Source organism: Neophocaena asiaeorientalis, unplaced genomic scaffold (genome assembly GCF_003031525.2).
Source record: "Neophocaena asiaeorientalis asiaeorientalis breed wild unplaced genomic scaffold, Neophocaena_asiaeorientalis_V1.1 scaffold476, whole genome shotgun sequence".
Taxonomy (NCBI): domain Eukaryota; kingdom Metazoa; phylum Chordata; class Mammalia; order Artiodactyla; family Phocoenidae; genus Neophocaena; species Neophocaena asiaeorientalis.
In genome coordinates this window covers 184,612-200,309 of record NW_020172178.1, presented here as the reverse complement: position 1 = coordinate 200,309, position 15,698 = coordinate 184,612, and positions in this window count along the sequence as shown.

Below are 15,698 nucleotides of genomic sequence, written 5' to 3'. Positions count from 1 at the left end.
CCAAGCAAACCAATATATACAGCATGGATAAACAAGGTCCTACTGTATAGCACAGGGAACTATATTCCATATCCTGTGATAAATCACAATGGAAAGGAATATGAAAAAGAATGCATATATGTGTAAATGAATCACTTTGCTGTACAGCAGAAATTAATACAACACTGTAAATCAACTGTACTTGAATAAATTTTTTAAAATAAAATAAATTAAAAAATAAAATGGTCCCCAAGCATAGTGCTGAAGTGCTGTCTAGAGTGTCTAAGCACGAGACTGTGATGTGCCTTAGAGGAAAAATATACGTATTAGATAAGCTTCAATCCGACATGAGTTATAGTGCAGTCAGCCATGAGTACAATACTTATGAATCAATAATATATAATAAATACGGTGTCCTTAAATAGAAACACACATAAAATCAGGTTATATATTGATAGGTTGAGAAACATATTGTGACCAGAGGCTCACAGGAACCTAAGCCTGTACTTCCCTAGGAGCAGTGGTTCAGCGTGTACTAATTCAGCATTCACAGTGACTACATAATAAAACTACCCCAAATAACAAGAATCCACTGTACTTTGAAAGTGACACCTTTATGCATGTAAAATTAATAAGACAGGGCAAAGAATCTGTTCAACAAAATGAACTACCATTTCCCAACATATAGCATTATTCCATGAGAATACTCAATAAATACGTGTGTCAAGTAAATGGTTCAGAAAATTAAGCGCTCCAGTTTTACGGCAAAGACCCCTCCAGTGCAATATTCTTCCCCAGCCAGCACAAAGGTAGACCATTCCTTCGTCATTAGCTGGAGCACATGGACGCAGCCATTAGAAGCTTAAGCGCACAATCACCCGAGTCAGAGAAGAAAGAAGTTCAGTAACGTCTGGTCTTACGTTGCAGTTCTCATTAGTGTATAACTGACCCCTGAACAACACAGGTCCACTTACACAGCGATGTTTTTCAACAAATATATACTACAAGATCCGAGGTTGCCTGAACCCTCGGAGGCAGAACCTCAGATACCGGAGGGCAGACTGTAAAGCTACGGAGGGAATTTCGACCGCAGGGAGGGTCAGCACTCCTAATTCCGCCCGCACCGCCCGCTCCCCTCCGGAGGCCCGCACCTCCCCACCTTGCACGGGTCAAGTGTATTTTCCTTGAGTAGATTTCGTCGGCTTTCACGACGCTTTGAAAATATCCTGTGACCACACATTAATACCAAGCATGAACAAGTGTCTCAATTTTATTTAACATTTCTAAGTGACTGTATAACTCTATGATACACAATACCAAAAAAGTTCAAAACATTCACCATAAGCATGTGATTATGAAGGTGAATACCCACAACGGTTGCATCATCAACCCAACTACGAACTTTTGCGCGTTTAAAGAAGCCACAGCGTTTTCTGAAAGTTTGCCGGACATAAACAGCTGCTCCACATCTTCTCCCACTACTGTCTTCGGTACTGGTTCAGATTGCTAAGCACATACCCACTGGGGGTTAAGAAGGCGGCGAAAAACACCGCGAGGGCAATTGCCACCGCCTGGAAGAGAAGATGAAAAACGCTGTTAGCGACGGCGGCTTCCGGGTACCGTCACTCGCTGCCGAACAAAATAAAGAACGAAAACCGCTCTAAACGTTTCGAGGAGTTTGGCTGTTGTCATCAAAACGGGGGCCTGGCGAAACCTAAAAAGCGGGAGCTGCCTTCCTAGGCGACCCAATAGAAATTTTTGAGGAAAACTCATTTTCCTTCTCATGGCGCCCCACTTCTGACCTTTGAACTCTGGAAGCTGGACGCTGCCCACGATTTCCAGCGTTTTAGGGGAAATGCTACGTCTTGGCAATTTAGAGGGCAATCGAAGGTGGCAGATATTCTGAGGTGGGCAACGACAGCTCTGCCCCTCGGGCTTCGCGCCCATAAAAGGTACCGACGACGAAGGCTCGGCCCTCTGAGGCCCGCGCGCTTCTACAGGTCCCTGCTTCCCGCCGCCTCAGGCCCAACCCCGGCACCCTCACCGCGACGCCGCCCCGGCCCCCCACCGGGCCTCTGAGCCCTCCAACTTTGGCCCGGCCACCGAAGCCTCCCACCCGAGCGGCGGCCGCATCCTCCCCGCCTCGGCCACACGCTCCCACCCGTCGCGTCCCGCCTGCGCCGCCCCAGCGGGTGGGCCCCAACTCACGATGCTCGACGCGGGGCGCTGGCGCGGAAGCGTCAAGTGGACCAGGCGCTGGCCACGCTGCAGGACCAGCAGGGTCACACGGCGGCGGGGAAGTAGGCAGACAACCGGCAGGCGCGGCATGACTCTCGGCTGAAGCGAAGACGCGAGGCGAAGACGCAAGGCTCTGCGAGGCGAAGTGACTTGAGATGAAGTGAAAGAACGCGACGCAAGGTTTGAGCGCGCGAGCTCCAGAACTGGGCGGGCAACTGGTCTGCGCAGGCGCCCGGGCCAAAGGGTGGGGGGCCTTGCTCCCCTTCTCCCCGCTAAGCCACGCCCATGCCACGCCCCTTCCGCTCCGCACCCTTCTCTGGCCCGCCCTCTCACACGTCTTCCGTCCTCCCCACACCCCGTCCTCGTGCACCTCGTCTCTCACACGTGCAATACCCCTGTCGCGGTGCCCCTAGGCCCTGCTTCCTACCCCTCCCACAGTGCCCTCTCCCTTACCTACCTTGCCCAGCCCCCCAGCGCTACGGCACACAGTATCTCGATTTTCTGCCGGTGAGGTGCTGAACACCTCTGTACTTACTTCCCCTTATCTTTCATTCCTCCCTACCTATACCTTTCAACATGCCATTACTTCTGTTTGTGGAATTTATAACATTTCTACTCTGTTCTCTAATGTTAATTACATTTTCCATACATGGTCTATAACTTAATTCCCAACATTGAAAACCAAAAACAAGTATCTGCTGTGTGCTGATGATATAAAAATATTCATGACAGGATCAAATAGAGTGTTTGGATCGAGTAAAGAAGGTGATATAATTATATGTCACTAGACTTGTAGCTCTTGAGGGAGAAATGGAATATATTATGATTTTCAAATTTAATACTATAATAATCCTGTATCTACTCTCTAAGATGATCTAGTTTATTCACACTATTTTACTTTTAGGCTTATTACACAACCAGCATTCTAGTATTTCTTTTAATTGCCTTGTTTCTACTTCCTGAATTCTTTCTCTGTTTTTGGATTCCTATTTCATTTTGCTGTAGTACATCCTTAAGCACTTCTTTCAGGAACGGTCTGTGGTTGATAAATCTCCTCAGTCCTTGGAAGTCAAAAAAATATTTTGCTCCAAACTTAAATGCTAATTTGGCTGAGTATAGAACTCTGGGCTCAAAATCATTTTTCTTCAGGAATTTTAAAGCCATTATTCCCTTGTTTTCTAGCAGCTAGTGTAACTGATGTGAGCCAATATAATTCTCATTCCTTTGATGTAACCTCTTGTTTCTTCTTGGAATCTTTCTATCTTTGGACTTGTGAAATTTCTCCAAGTTAGGGCTAGATATGGTTCTTTCTTTCATCCATTCATGAGACTTTTTAATTTGAAGACTTGGATCTTTCTTTAGCTCTGGGAGATCTACTTCTATGTATTATTTATGTCTTTCCCTCTATTTTCTTTGTCTGTCTTCTCCTTGTGTCTTTACATGGGGTGGCTCTCTGTGGTCTCTTTTATGAGACAGGATACCATTCACCAGGGCTCTACTCTTGACCTAATCATCTCCCAGAGGCTATACCTCCTAATACCATCACATTGGGAGTTAGGATTTCAACATACGAATCTGGAAGGAACATAAGTATGCAGTCCATTGCATCTAGTAAAAAAAGAATGCAAAACATCTCATTAAAAAGTTTTAGTTCTTAAAAATTATCATCACAAGAAAAAAGATTTTGTAACTGTGTATGGTAACAGATGTTAACTAGACTTATTGTAGGGATCATTTCTCAATATGAAACCGCACACCTCAGTTGGGACTTGAACCCACAATCTTCCACCTGAAGCCACACAACTCATCTCAGGACTTAATGAAGCTCAGGTTCTTTATGTTTCAGTGCAGAAGGAATTCAACGAGAGGCAAAGTGATAGGTAAGAAGTAGATTTATTAATATCCTTTGTAAAGGGGTTGCAGGAACATGGGGCATGAGAGGATGGTCATGTCCCAGGTCTCAGGTGAGTTCTTGGGATGGGCCACCAGGTGAGGGTCCTTGGCTTCCCGCAGGAAAGCATTCAAGAGCAAACCATAGTAAAGGGAAAGCAGAGATACACATTCCATAGACAGAATATGTTCTGTCTCAGAAGGTAGGGGCAGCCCTGAGAGATGCACCCTCCATAGACAGAGTGTGGGCTGTCTCAGAAGGTGAGAGCAGCCCTGAAATATGGGGTGGTTAGTTTTTATGGGCTGGGTAATTTCATAGGCTAATGAGTGGGAGGATTGTTCCAACTATTTTGGGGAAGGGGCGGGGATTTCCAGGAGTTGGGCCACTGCCCACTTTTTGGTCTTTTATGGTCTGCCTCAGCACTGTCATGGCACTTGTGGGTGTGTCATTTAGCATGATAATGTATTACAATGAGCATATAATGAGGCTCAAGGTCTACTGGAAATTGAATCTTCTGCCATCTTGGACCTAGTAGGTTCTAACCAGTTATTGTTGTGTCCTCAATGGCTGTGTCATTCTTTTAATGGTTGTGCCCTGCCCCCTTCCCTCTTGTCTCATTTATATACAAATAGCAAATCATTATATTATACACCTGAAACTAAAAATATGTTATATGTCAATTATATCTAATTTAATTTTAAAATTTTTGCTTATCTTTTTACTGAGTATACTTGATTTATAATATTATATTTGTTTCAGGCATACAACATAGTGATTCAAAATTTTATAGATTATACTCCATTTAAAGTTATTAAAAATAAATAAAATAAAGTTATTATAAAATATTGGCCATATTCCCTGTGCTGCACTATATATCCTTGTAACTTATTTTATACATAGTAGTTTGTATCTCTTAATCCCCTACTTGTTCTCTATATCTGTGAGTCTGTTTCTTTTTTTTATATTCACTACTTTATTTTTTAGATTCCACATGTAAGTGACATCATACAGAATTTGTCTTTCTCTACCTGACCTACTTCACTTAGCATAATACCCTCCAAGTCCATCCATGTTGTTGCAAATGGCAAAATTTCATTCTTTTTTATGGCTCAGTAGTATTCCTATATATATATATATATATATATATATACATCACATCTTCCTTATCCATTTATCTGTTGATAGACACTTAGGCTGCTTCCATATCTTGGCAATTGTAAATAATGCTGCTATGAACATTGGGGTGCATGTATATTTTTGAATTATTTTCATTTTTGTTGGACATATACCCAACCGTGGAATTGCTGGGTCATATGGTAGTTCTATTTTTAGCTTTTTGAGAAACCTCTAGACAGTTTTCCACAGTAGCTGCACCAGTGTACATTCCCGCCAACAGTGTATGAGGGTTCCCTTTTCTCCACATCCTTGCCAACATTTGTTATTTGTGGTGTTTTTGATGATAGCCTTTCTGACAGGGGTGAGGTAATATCTCATTGTTTGTTTTTTTGATGTTGAGTTGTATAAGCTGTTTATATATTTCGGATATTAATCCCTTATCAGTCATATCATTTGCAAATATTTTCTCCCATACAGTAGGTTGTCTTTTTGTTTTGTTGATGGTTTCCTTTGCTGTGCAAAAGCTTTTAAGTTTGATTAGGTCCCATTTGTTTAGTTTTTCTTTTTTCTTTTTTTTCTTTTTGGCTGCATTGGGTCTTCATTGCTGCATGGGGGCTTTCTCTAGTATGCGCACGGGGGCTACTCTTTGTTGTGGTGCGCGGGCTTCTCATTGCGGTGCCTTCTCTTTGTTGCAGAGCAAGGGCTCTAGGCGCACGGGCTTCAGTAGTTGTAGTATGCAGGCTCAGTAGTTGTGGCTCGCGGGCTCTAGAGCACAGGCTCAGTAGTTGTGGTGCACGGGCTTAGTTGCTCCGTGGCATGTGGGCTCTTCCCGGACCAGGGCTCGAACCTGTGTCTCCTGCATTGGCAGGTGGATTCTTAACCACTGCGCCACCAGGGAAGCCTAGTTTTTCTTCTGTTTTCTTTGCCTTAGGAGACAGATCCAAAAAATGTTGCTATGATTTATGTCAAAGAGTGTTCTGCCTATGTTTTCTTCTAGGAGTTTCATGGTTTCCAGACTTACATTTAGGTATTCAATCCATTTTGAGTTTATTTTTGTGTATGTTGTGAGAAAATGTTTTAATTTCATTCTTTAACATGTGACTGTCCAGTTTTCCCAGCACAATTTATTCAAGAGACTTTTCCCCATTATATATTTTTGCCTCCTGTGTCATAGATTAATTGACCATAAGTATGTGGGTTTATTTCTGGACCCTCTATTCTGTTCCATTAGTATATGTGTCTGTTTTTGCACCAGTGCCATACTATTTTGATCACTGTAGCTTTGTAGTATAGTCTGAAGTCAGGGAGCATGATACCTCCAGCTCTATTCTCCTTTCTCAAGATTGTTTTGGCTAATTAAAAAAAAATAAAAGAATATCTACTTCCTTAGTTTAGGGGACAGCAATCTACGGCCCACAACCTGTTTTCCTAAGCAAAGTTTTTTGAAAGCCAAACGCCAAGTTTTTATATTGATTGCATACTGAAATGATACAATTTTGGTATATCTGGTTAAAAACAATACAGTATAAAAATTAATTATACCCATTTGTTTTTAGTTCTTTTAACATAGTGACAGAAAGTTTGAAATTACACATAGGTTTCATATCAACCCAATGTTCTCTTGGACAGCTCTGCTCAAGAATCTTACCCTGAGCAATCAGACCCTGCATGAATGTGCCTAGCTACCTACCTAACCTCATCTCCTTGTCTTCACTCTCCTCTTTGTACATCATGCTGAGTCACACCAGTCTCTTGAATCTACATGGCTTCATTCTGTCTCACTTACGGGTCCCTGCCTGAGAAATCTCCCCTGGACATTCCCACAGCATACTCACTTACGTCATTCCATCCTTATACCATCCTGCAAAAATATAGCCCTCACCCTATTCCCCATGGCTCTCTTTCCCCTTCTCTGAATTATTTTCTTCATGTCCCATCAGGACCATCTGAACACGGTAACTGTGTCTCCTTCACTAGGAGGTGAGCACTGCAAGAGCAGAAGTCTTGTCTGACTTGCTCACCCCGAAGCACCCCAAGAGGCACCTCATACATGGTAGGTACTCAATAAATATATGTTGAATGAATGAATAATGAATGCTCATATCTCTTTGCTCTCTTTTCCTTCCCAACTAAAGATACTGTCTGGAGAGAGTAGCCTCTCCGACACAGTAGAAATTGACAACATAGGCAAGGGAGGCCCTAGATTGTGAAGAGAGGGGATGAATGCACAATGACACATTTCAATATTGGTCACCTGTTTGTAGCTGTGATCTGGGAGAGCACAGCTGGACGAGAGATATTAATGAATAATTGTTCCCAGACGTTTCTCTCCTGCTATGGGCCAAAGAAGACTTGAGTTTTGCCTAGTCAGTTTCTTTCTCTCCCTCATCCTTCAAGATGAGATGTCAGAACTATCCCTTTGAACTCCTGTAATGCAGAATCAGGAGGAAACAGAAGGGGCAAAGGACAGGAAACTCAAGACACCATTGGGTGCGATTTTCTGAAGAGTTGAAAAAAAGTTTTGCAAAGAATTGCACTGTGTGAGCAAAGTAGAAGGAAAAATGAAAGGGAATTTTTAGAAGGAGTGCTGTAGTCCATATATCCCATTTAGGACATCTGAAAAATTGAAATAAAAAACTTGAAATTTTGAAACTGTTTTGGGGTGACAAATTATATACCTCAATTGACATATCTGAGCCTGCACCACATGGTTGATGATTGTATGTTTAGACCATTTACATTAAATGTAAATAAATATGAGTTTATCATATTAATTTTTTTTAAGATCCAACTATATACTGCCTAAAGAAAACCCACTTAAAAATGAAGATATAGGGCTTCGACTAAAAGTAAAAAGATGGAAAAAGATATACATGCAAATATTAACTACAGAAAGCTGGATTTGCTATACTCTCAAAGTAAATGTCCTCGCAAAGAATTTTTGGACAGATGAAGAGAGACATTTCATAATGATTAAAGGATCAATTAATTAGAGGACATTAAATTCCTAAATGCTTATGCACTTAATAACAAAGTTTCAAAATAGTTGAAGAAGCAACTGATAGACGCAAAAGAAAAAATAGACAAATCTAAAATTATAGTTGGAGAATTTAAAACTCCTCTTTCAATAATGTTTGTTTTCAACAAAACAAATAGAAAATCAGTAAGGATACGGAAAACTTGAACACCATCATATTGAAGTAACTGATGTTTATAGAACACTCTATTTATCACTACCCAAACACACATTCTTTCCAACTATACATGCAATATTTACCAAGATAGAATATATTCTGCACTATAAAACAAGTCACAATAAGTTGAAAGGATTGAACTCATACACAGTATATCATTTGACGACAATGAGATTAAATTAGAAATCAAAACCAGAAAGGTATCTGAAAAATATCCTCGAATATTTGGAAATTGAACAACATACTTCTAAGTAACCCATGGGTCAAAGAAGAAATCACAAGGGAAATTAGAAAATATTGTCAGCTGAATAGAAATCAAAATACATCAAATTTTGTGGGATGTAGCTCAAGCAGTACTCAGAGGGAAATTTTTGGCATTAAACGCATGTATTAGAAAAGAGGAGAGGTGTAGTTAAGTCTTTCATTTCTAATTGTGAAATGAGAGACTTTGTTTATTATTAGAGACTTTCTTTCTTTCTCTCTAGATGGGAGACCGGAGGGAATACTGGAAAGATGTTGGACTTCAACATCCTACAAATCTAGGTTCAATTCCTGGCTTTGTTATTTTTTAACTGTGTCACATTGGGCCACTTACATCTTCTCTCAGCCTTAGTTTCCTCACTTGTGAAACTGAATTAATAATACCTATAGTTCGGGAATACTTCAAGGATTAAATGTGCCTTTGGTACACAGAGGGTCACACAATGATATCATGCTTTCCCATGTATTGCCAACAGGGGAGGGCAAATTGTGGGTTAGGGCACAACAAATAGTCAAAGTAGATCTAAAGTGCCATGTACAATATAGGGGTAGGGAAGTAAGAAGTACAAGCTAGTAGGTATAAAATAAGCTACAAGGACATATGTACAACATGGGGAATATAGCCAATATTTTTAATAACTATAAATGGGGTATAACTTTTACAAATTGTGAATCACTATAGTGTACACCTGGAACTTATATAATATTGTACAGCAACTATACATCAATAAAAAATAAAATTTTTTTGAAAACAAAACCAAAAAGGAGAACCATGTAGGAAAGTTGCTAGCCCTGAGACACAGAATCAGCTATCATACTGTTAGAGAAACTCAAACTACGGAATGACCTAAATCAAGATATATAAAGCCCAAGTAATGAGATAATTTCTACCCTTGTACTTATTGTTTCTGTAGTACCTGCCTTAACATAAAACCCTAGACCTTTTCCTACAGTTTTCTCTGATTGGTTATTTTTTGATTCCAATGTTGTTGACCTCTGGCGTAGTCTGTGAACCTCTTTTTTAGTAGCAGTAGTAGCAGTAGTAGTATTTAACCCTTCTAAAGCACCTATTATGTGCCTGGAACTGCTCTAAGCACTTCACAAAGTATTAACTCTCTTAATCCTCCCATACCCTATAAGGTAGGCCCTATTATTATCCCCATTTACAGATGAAGAAACTGAGGCACAGAAAAATCAAGCAAGTTGCCCATAGTTATATTAGTGGTTCAGGAGCTTTTTCTTTTTTTTTTTTTAACATCTTTCTTGGAGTATAACTGCTTTACAATGGTGTGTTAGTTTCTGCTTTATAACAAAGTGAATCAGTTATACATATACATATGTCCCCATATCTCTTCTCCTTTGCGTCTCCCTCCCTCCCACCCTCATAGGGAGCTTTTTTAATCTCAGGAACTCCTTAGAGATTATTGATGCCTCTAAAGAGCTTTTGTTTATGTAGATTATAACTATTAATATTTACTATATTAGAAATACTTAAATATTTAAAATATTTATTAATTCACTTAAAAATAGCAATAACAAGCCCACCACATACTAACATAAACATTTTTATGAAATATAAATATATATTTTTTAAATAGTGAGATGAGTGATTCGTGGCCTCTCCCGTTGTGGAGCACAGGCTCCGGATGCACGGGCCCAGCCGCTCCACAGCATGTGGGATCCTCCCGGACCGGGGCACGAACCCGTGTCCCCTGCACCGGCAGGTGGACTCCCAACCACTGCGCCACCAGGGAAGCCCTGTTTTACATTTTTAAATCTCTTTACTGTCAGGCTTAATAGAAGACTAAACTACCTGAAAAATAATAAAAATAAAAATAAACTACCTGGATTCCACATCTGTTTTTGTGTTCAATCTGTTGTGATGTCCCATGTCATGTAACCTCTGGAAAATTCCACCATACGCTCTCCAGAGAATGAGTGAAAAAGTCAAATATCTTAGTGTTATTATGAAAAGAATTTTTATTTAATTGTGTGTTTTTAATGAAAATAACGGTGACATTGTGGGCCCCCTAAAAGGGTCTAGGGGACTCCTAAATCCCCATAGTTTGAGCACCTGTGTGTTACATGAGTCTTGTAAGAACTGATTTAATACAGCCTATCCCCACTTCCTGGCCACTGTTGATTGGTTTGAAGTTTGGCTCCTGACTCAAATATTGGGCCAAAGCGCCCCTCTCCAGGGATGTTATGCTTGGGATCAGCAGCCTGAAACTCAGACTCTTTTATTCAATGAATGGTCTAACTTGGGAGCCATGTTGTTTTTCGACCCATGGAGAAAGCCCTTCCACGGTGAGTTAATAACGAAGCCAAGCTGTTGAAAGCAGCAGAGGTAAGCAACAGAAGGCACATCCTGACCAAGTTCAAATCCCTGGTTCTCACTGTTCCTGAAACTCTGATACTCTCCTGTCCTTGAGTTCTGGGTCACTCTTTATTTTCTCTATGATAAATCCTGCTTTGGGCTTAAACTAATCGGAGCTGGATTTCTATCACTTGCAACCCAAAGAGTCTTAACAAATGCTCTGTTAGTCAAGTCTTTTTTTCCCTCAGGTTTTCCCCCACTTTTTAATAAAAAAGTCAACAAAAATGCTGAAGTAAGCTAAGAAAGAGCTCTGTAAGAGACAAGCCTGGCTGAACTAATCCGAATCATGAAAAGTTTAGACTGGGGTGCAGCTGATGTGAGAATCAAGCATCTTAGGTCTTTCTCTGTGAAAAAAACCTTAAATTACTTTTGACAGTGTCAGTAAATCTGACTCCAAATTCAGCCACAACACAATTAAGCTCCCTGCCGGCCCACCCCTACCTCAGGAGGTGGCACTTTTAGCTTCTCAAATTACAGGTACAAACAAATTTCCTCCTTTGATATCTCCAAGTCACAAGAGACTAGCACTGTTGACTTAAACCTCTCCAATTTTCAATAAAGGGCTTAGTGAGCCCCGGATTCAATATATTCTCAGTGACCTACAATGTGGAACCTTCCTGCTATAGTTATATAAAAGGGCTTGATTAGAGCTATAGCCTAGAGATCAGGTTTTTGAGCTCTGTCTATACAATGAAAAAGAAAGGCACACTCGCCCACTTCTTTTTTTTTTTTTTTTGCGGTACGCGCGCCTCTCACTGTTGTGGCCTCTCCCGTTGCGGAGCACAGGCTCCGGACGCACAGGCTCAGGGGCCCTGGCTCACAGGCCTAGCCGCTCCACGGCATGTGGGATCTTCCCGGACCGGGGCACGAACCCATGTCCCCTGCATCGGCAGGCGGACTCTCAACCACTGCGCCACCAGGGAAGCCCAACACACTTCTTTTTAATGAGATTTTTATAAATGTTCATGCTCTAAATGAACTGGTGTTAGGGTTCTAGAAAATTATATAATGTACTAAGACTGAAGTACCTCAGGCTCAAACATGTTCAATTCTCTCCTCTCTAGAAAAAATTTTTAATTGCTGTTCCAGGACCGAAGGTCTTCGAGGAATGCAGTGCCTCTCTCTGGGTCTGTTTGTGTCTATCTTTACAATTGCATGACCTCAAAGAGAAACTCAAGATAAGAAAGTGGCAAGAGCAGAGAGCTGCAAGGTGGGAAAAACAGTGAGTTATGCAACTGGTAACATCAGTAACACACTTTTGAATTGAAAGCACAATGCTAATATAAGATCCAACAAAAGCTGCCATCCATTATTACAAAGAATCCTGAGAAACAATTGCCCTTCTGCAGTTCAAAAGATAATCTTGGTGTTCCAAGTTCACTCTTTTTAAATTTGTACATTATTTTTTTAATAGAGTCTTTCTTCAAAATAAAATTATAAGCGATGAAAAGTTTTAGTTTTCTTACATCTCTTTTTCATTTTTAAATCCGACATTCTTCTTCCTCTCCTGAGGCACACCCAGATATTCTTCAATGGATTTCTGTTATGCTGGAGTGAAGAGAGATTGTCAGTTGGAGCCAATAGATCAAAGGTCAGACCTCAGCACTATCCTTTACTAGCTGCAGAGCTTTAGACAAATAAAGTAAGTATGGTAATACTTCTCTTAGAATGCTGATATGGAGGAAATAGAATTTTCCTTTTCTTCATGATTTCAAAAACTCAGCTTCTATATTGTATTTCCAGAAAGATGAGCCTAGGGAGAGGCTTTGGTGGATCGTTACGTATGGTAGAAAAATGAAGGATCAGATTGGAGTAACAGAAAATGGGGTGACATTCACTGATGGAGGGAGCAGGGAGTGGAAGAACAGAACACTTGATTGCAAGTGACAGAAATGTACTGCTTTTATCCACCTCCAGCTAGTTTAAGATGAAAAAAGGGGAGTTAGGCAACTTAATGGCTCATAAAAACTAAAAGACCAAGGTTGGATTGGTTTAGGGCACAGCTATGCCCAGGAGTTCAAATGATGTCAGGGCTTCCATTTTTCTCAATTTCTGTTTCTTTCTGCTTGTGGTCCCCATTCTCTCCTATTACTCATGTCTTTCTCCTTATAGCTAAGGAAGACAATTCACATTGTCCTTTAAGGTCATAATTCCAGAGATATAGATTAAGAAGAAACATCTCCTAGGAGAGCCTGCCAGAAATTTCCAGAATAGATTCTCACTGGCTGGCTTGTGTCACATGCCCACCCAGATCTGTCTGACTCTAGAACCCATACTCTTCACTGCTCCTGAATACTGTCTTAGCACTTTTTAAAAAAAATTATTTTTTAGTCTGTCTTCCTATTGGAGTCTAAGCTCCTCGAGGGCAAAGAATCATTTATTTTTTACCCTGAGCATCTAGCATTGTGCTTGGCACATGGTATTGGATGCTTTAAAAAAAAATGTGTGTAGGACTGAACTGAAATAGACAAATCTAAACTCTGACATATGATGTGTAAACCAAGTTAATTCCGTATCTAGTAAGTACACCTAAGCGGTATGATAAGAAAACACAAGGTATATGACTTAAAGGGTGGAAAAAAATCATGGAACACTTACGCATGATTTCTGTAAAGGTAAATCTTAACCGAACTAGCATACTAGAGTTCTCCTAGTGTTCAGATAGACAAAAGGACAAGGTGAAACCAGCAGACCTTATTTGGCTTTTCAAAAAGTCTTTGATAGATTTACACATCAAAAGCTTTTAGAAAAATGGGGTTACCCTCGGATTTTAGAATGATATTGTTAGTATTGTTTTAATTTTGTTTGTTATATTGTCTCTAGGAAACAGAATCAAAATCAAGCAGTGAAAGTTAGGAATAAATGAGAAAGTGTAAATAGTGGAGACCGATCTTATTTCATGTTTAATAAATTATCAAGAGGTGGTTTGGATAACGGAATTTTTACTTTGCATATAACAGCTCTTTCAGTTAATGCAGTATTTAGCTGAAGACAAAGGCCAAATAATAGAAATAATGGTACGTGCCTTGAATTTAGATAAGATTCAACTGTGCATTTAGGGGGAAGTATAACAGTATAGGGGAATTGGAGGTGGGCACACAGAGCCAAACCTTTGTTCCAACTAGATGGGCCTATTTCCCTTGCATTTTTTCACTTTTCCATGCACTTCTTGTCTCCTGTCCACACATGTGCTCAGCTGAAGAGACCCTTACCAGCTAGAAGGGTCCTTTTTTTTTGGACAAGGGAATACTACAATCTCTGCTACAATCTCCAAACCTTCGAGGCTTGGGGTTGGGGAGAGATGCGTGGGGTGAAAGGGCGAAAAATGAAATAACACAAATTGGAAAGAAATAGTCTTTCCAAGGAAGTAAGGAGGTGATGAATGAGCACAAGAAAGATACATCAAATCTGAAGAAAGTCCAGAGAAAAGTAACAATCATATTTAAAGAGATAAAATACTTCCATTGAAGGATGTTAAAAAAAAAACTTAAATATTCCAACCAAATGCAAAACGTATAAAATAATAAAGGACAAAGAGATGGTTAAAAACACATCACAAAATTGGAAATTGCTCTTATTCTTTTAAGCTTAGAGATGGTTTGAGAGCAACAAAAAGACTTGGTGGCATGACTTGGAAAACTTGTTTCTCAAAGGGTGGGGAGAGACTGAAAATGAAAATATTTTAAAGGGAGTTTAAAATAAATTCCCAGAGGACAAATACAGGATGTATTGCTAGGGCCTGTCATAGAACTGTGAGAGAGAATGTGTCTGATGACCAGGGTCAGAATGTCTGGGTTCTAGTCTTGTCTTGCCTACTTACTAATGCTGCATGTGCGCCCCGGGGCAAACGACTTAGTATTTTTGAGCCTATTTCCTTAGCTGTAAAAGGTTGATAATAATACCCGTCCTGACTACCTCAAAGGGCGGTTTTGGTGTTCAAAGAAAGCCATGCATTTACCAGTGTTTTGCGAACTGTAAGGTGCTCCATAAACATAAGTGTTTTTGTTAGTGCATCGCTGAACTTACTGCAAACTCCCAGACAAGGGGCATCTAGGGAGAGCGATTTGGCTCTCCCACGCGGCGACTGTGTTTTCATCAATCCTTATCCCACGTTTATGGGGGTATCTTGCTGAGGAAAACTTTTCGGTGCCTGATGAAAAAAAAAACAAATCCACTATACAACTAGCAAGGTGGTGTCTGTAAAAGTACCATAGAGACAGGGCTTAAGATAAACTGCCAAGAAAAACGCCAAGACTGTCAAAAAGGACTTCTCCGTGGAAGCGCAGTCTTCGCTTTACGAAAGATGTGTCGTGAGCGATAGATCATGATGCCGGCCGCCGAATGGAAACATGAATTGGTAGAACCGGTCTGCGGTAGCGTAGTTATTATAATTCCACTCTAACAGATTTAACGATTTGCCACAATTCCCCGGAATAAGCAAGATGCTGCAACGAGCTTCAGACTCCGAGCGGAGGGCGGGAATAATGCGCGCGCACTCGGCTCCAACCGATCTTGGTCACTGGTCCGTCTGGGGCTGAGGCGGCGGTGGCAGGCTGACCGGTCCCGGTGCGCTCAGCGGGGCGGGCTGGGCAGTGCGCAGCCGTCCCGGGGGCAGAGGCGCGAGGTGTGGCGCTTGGGGCGG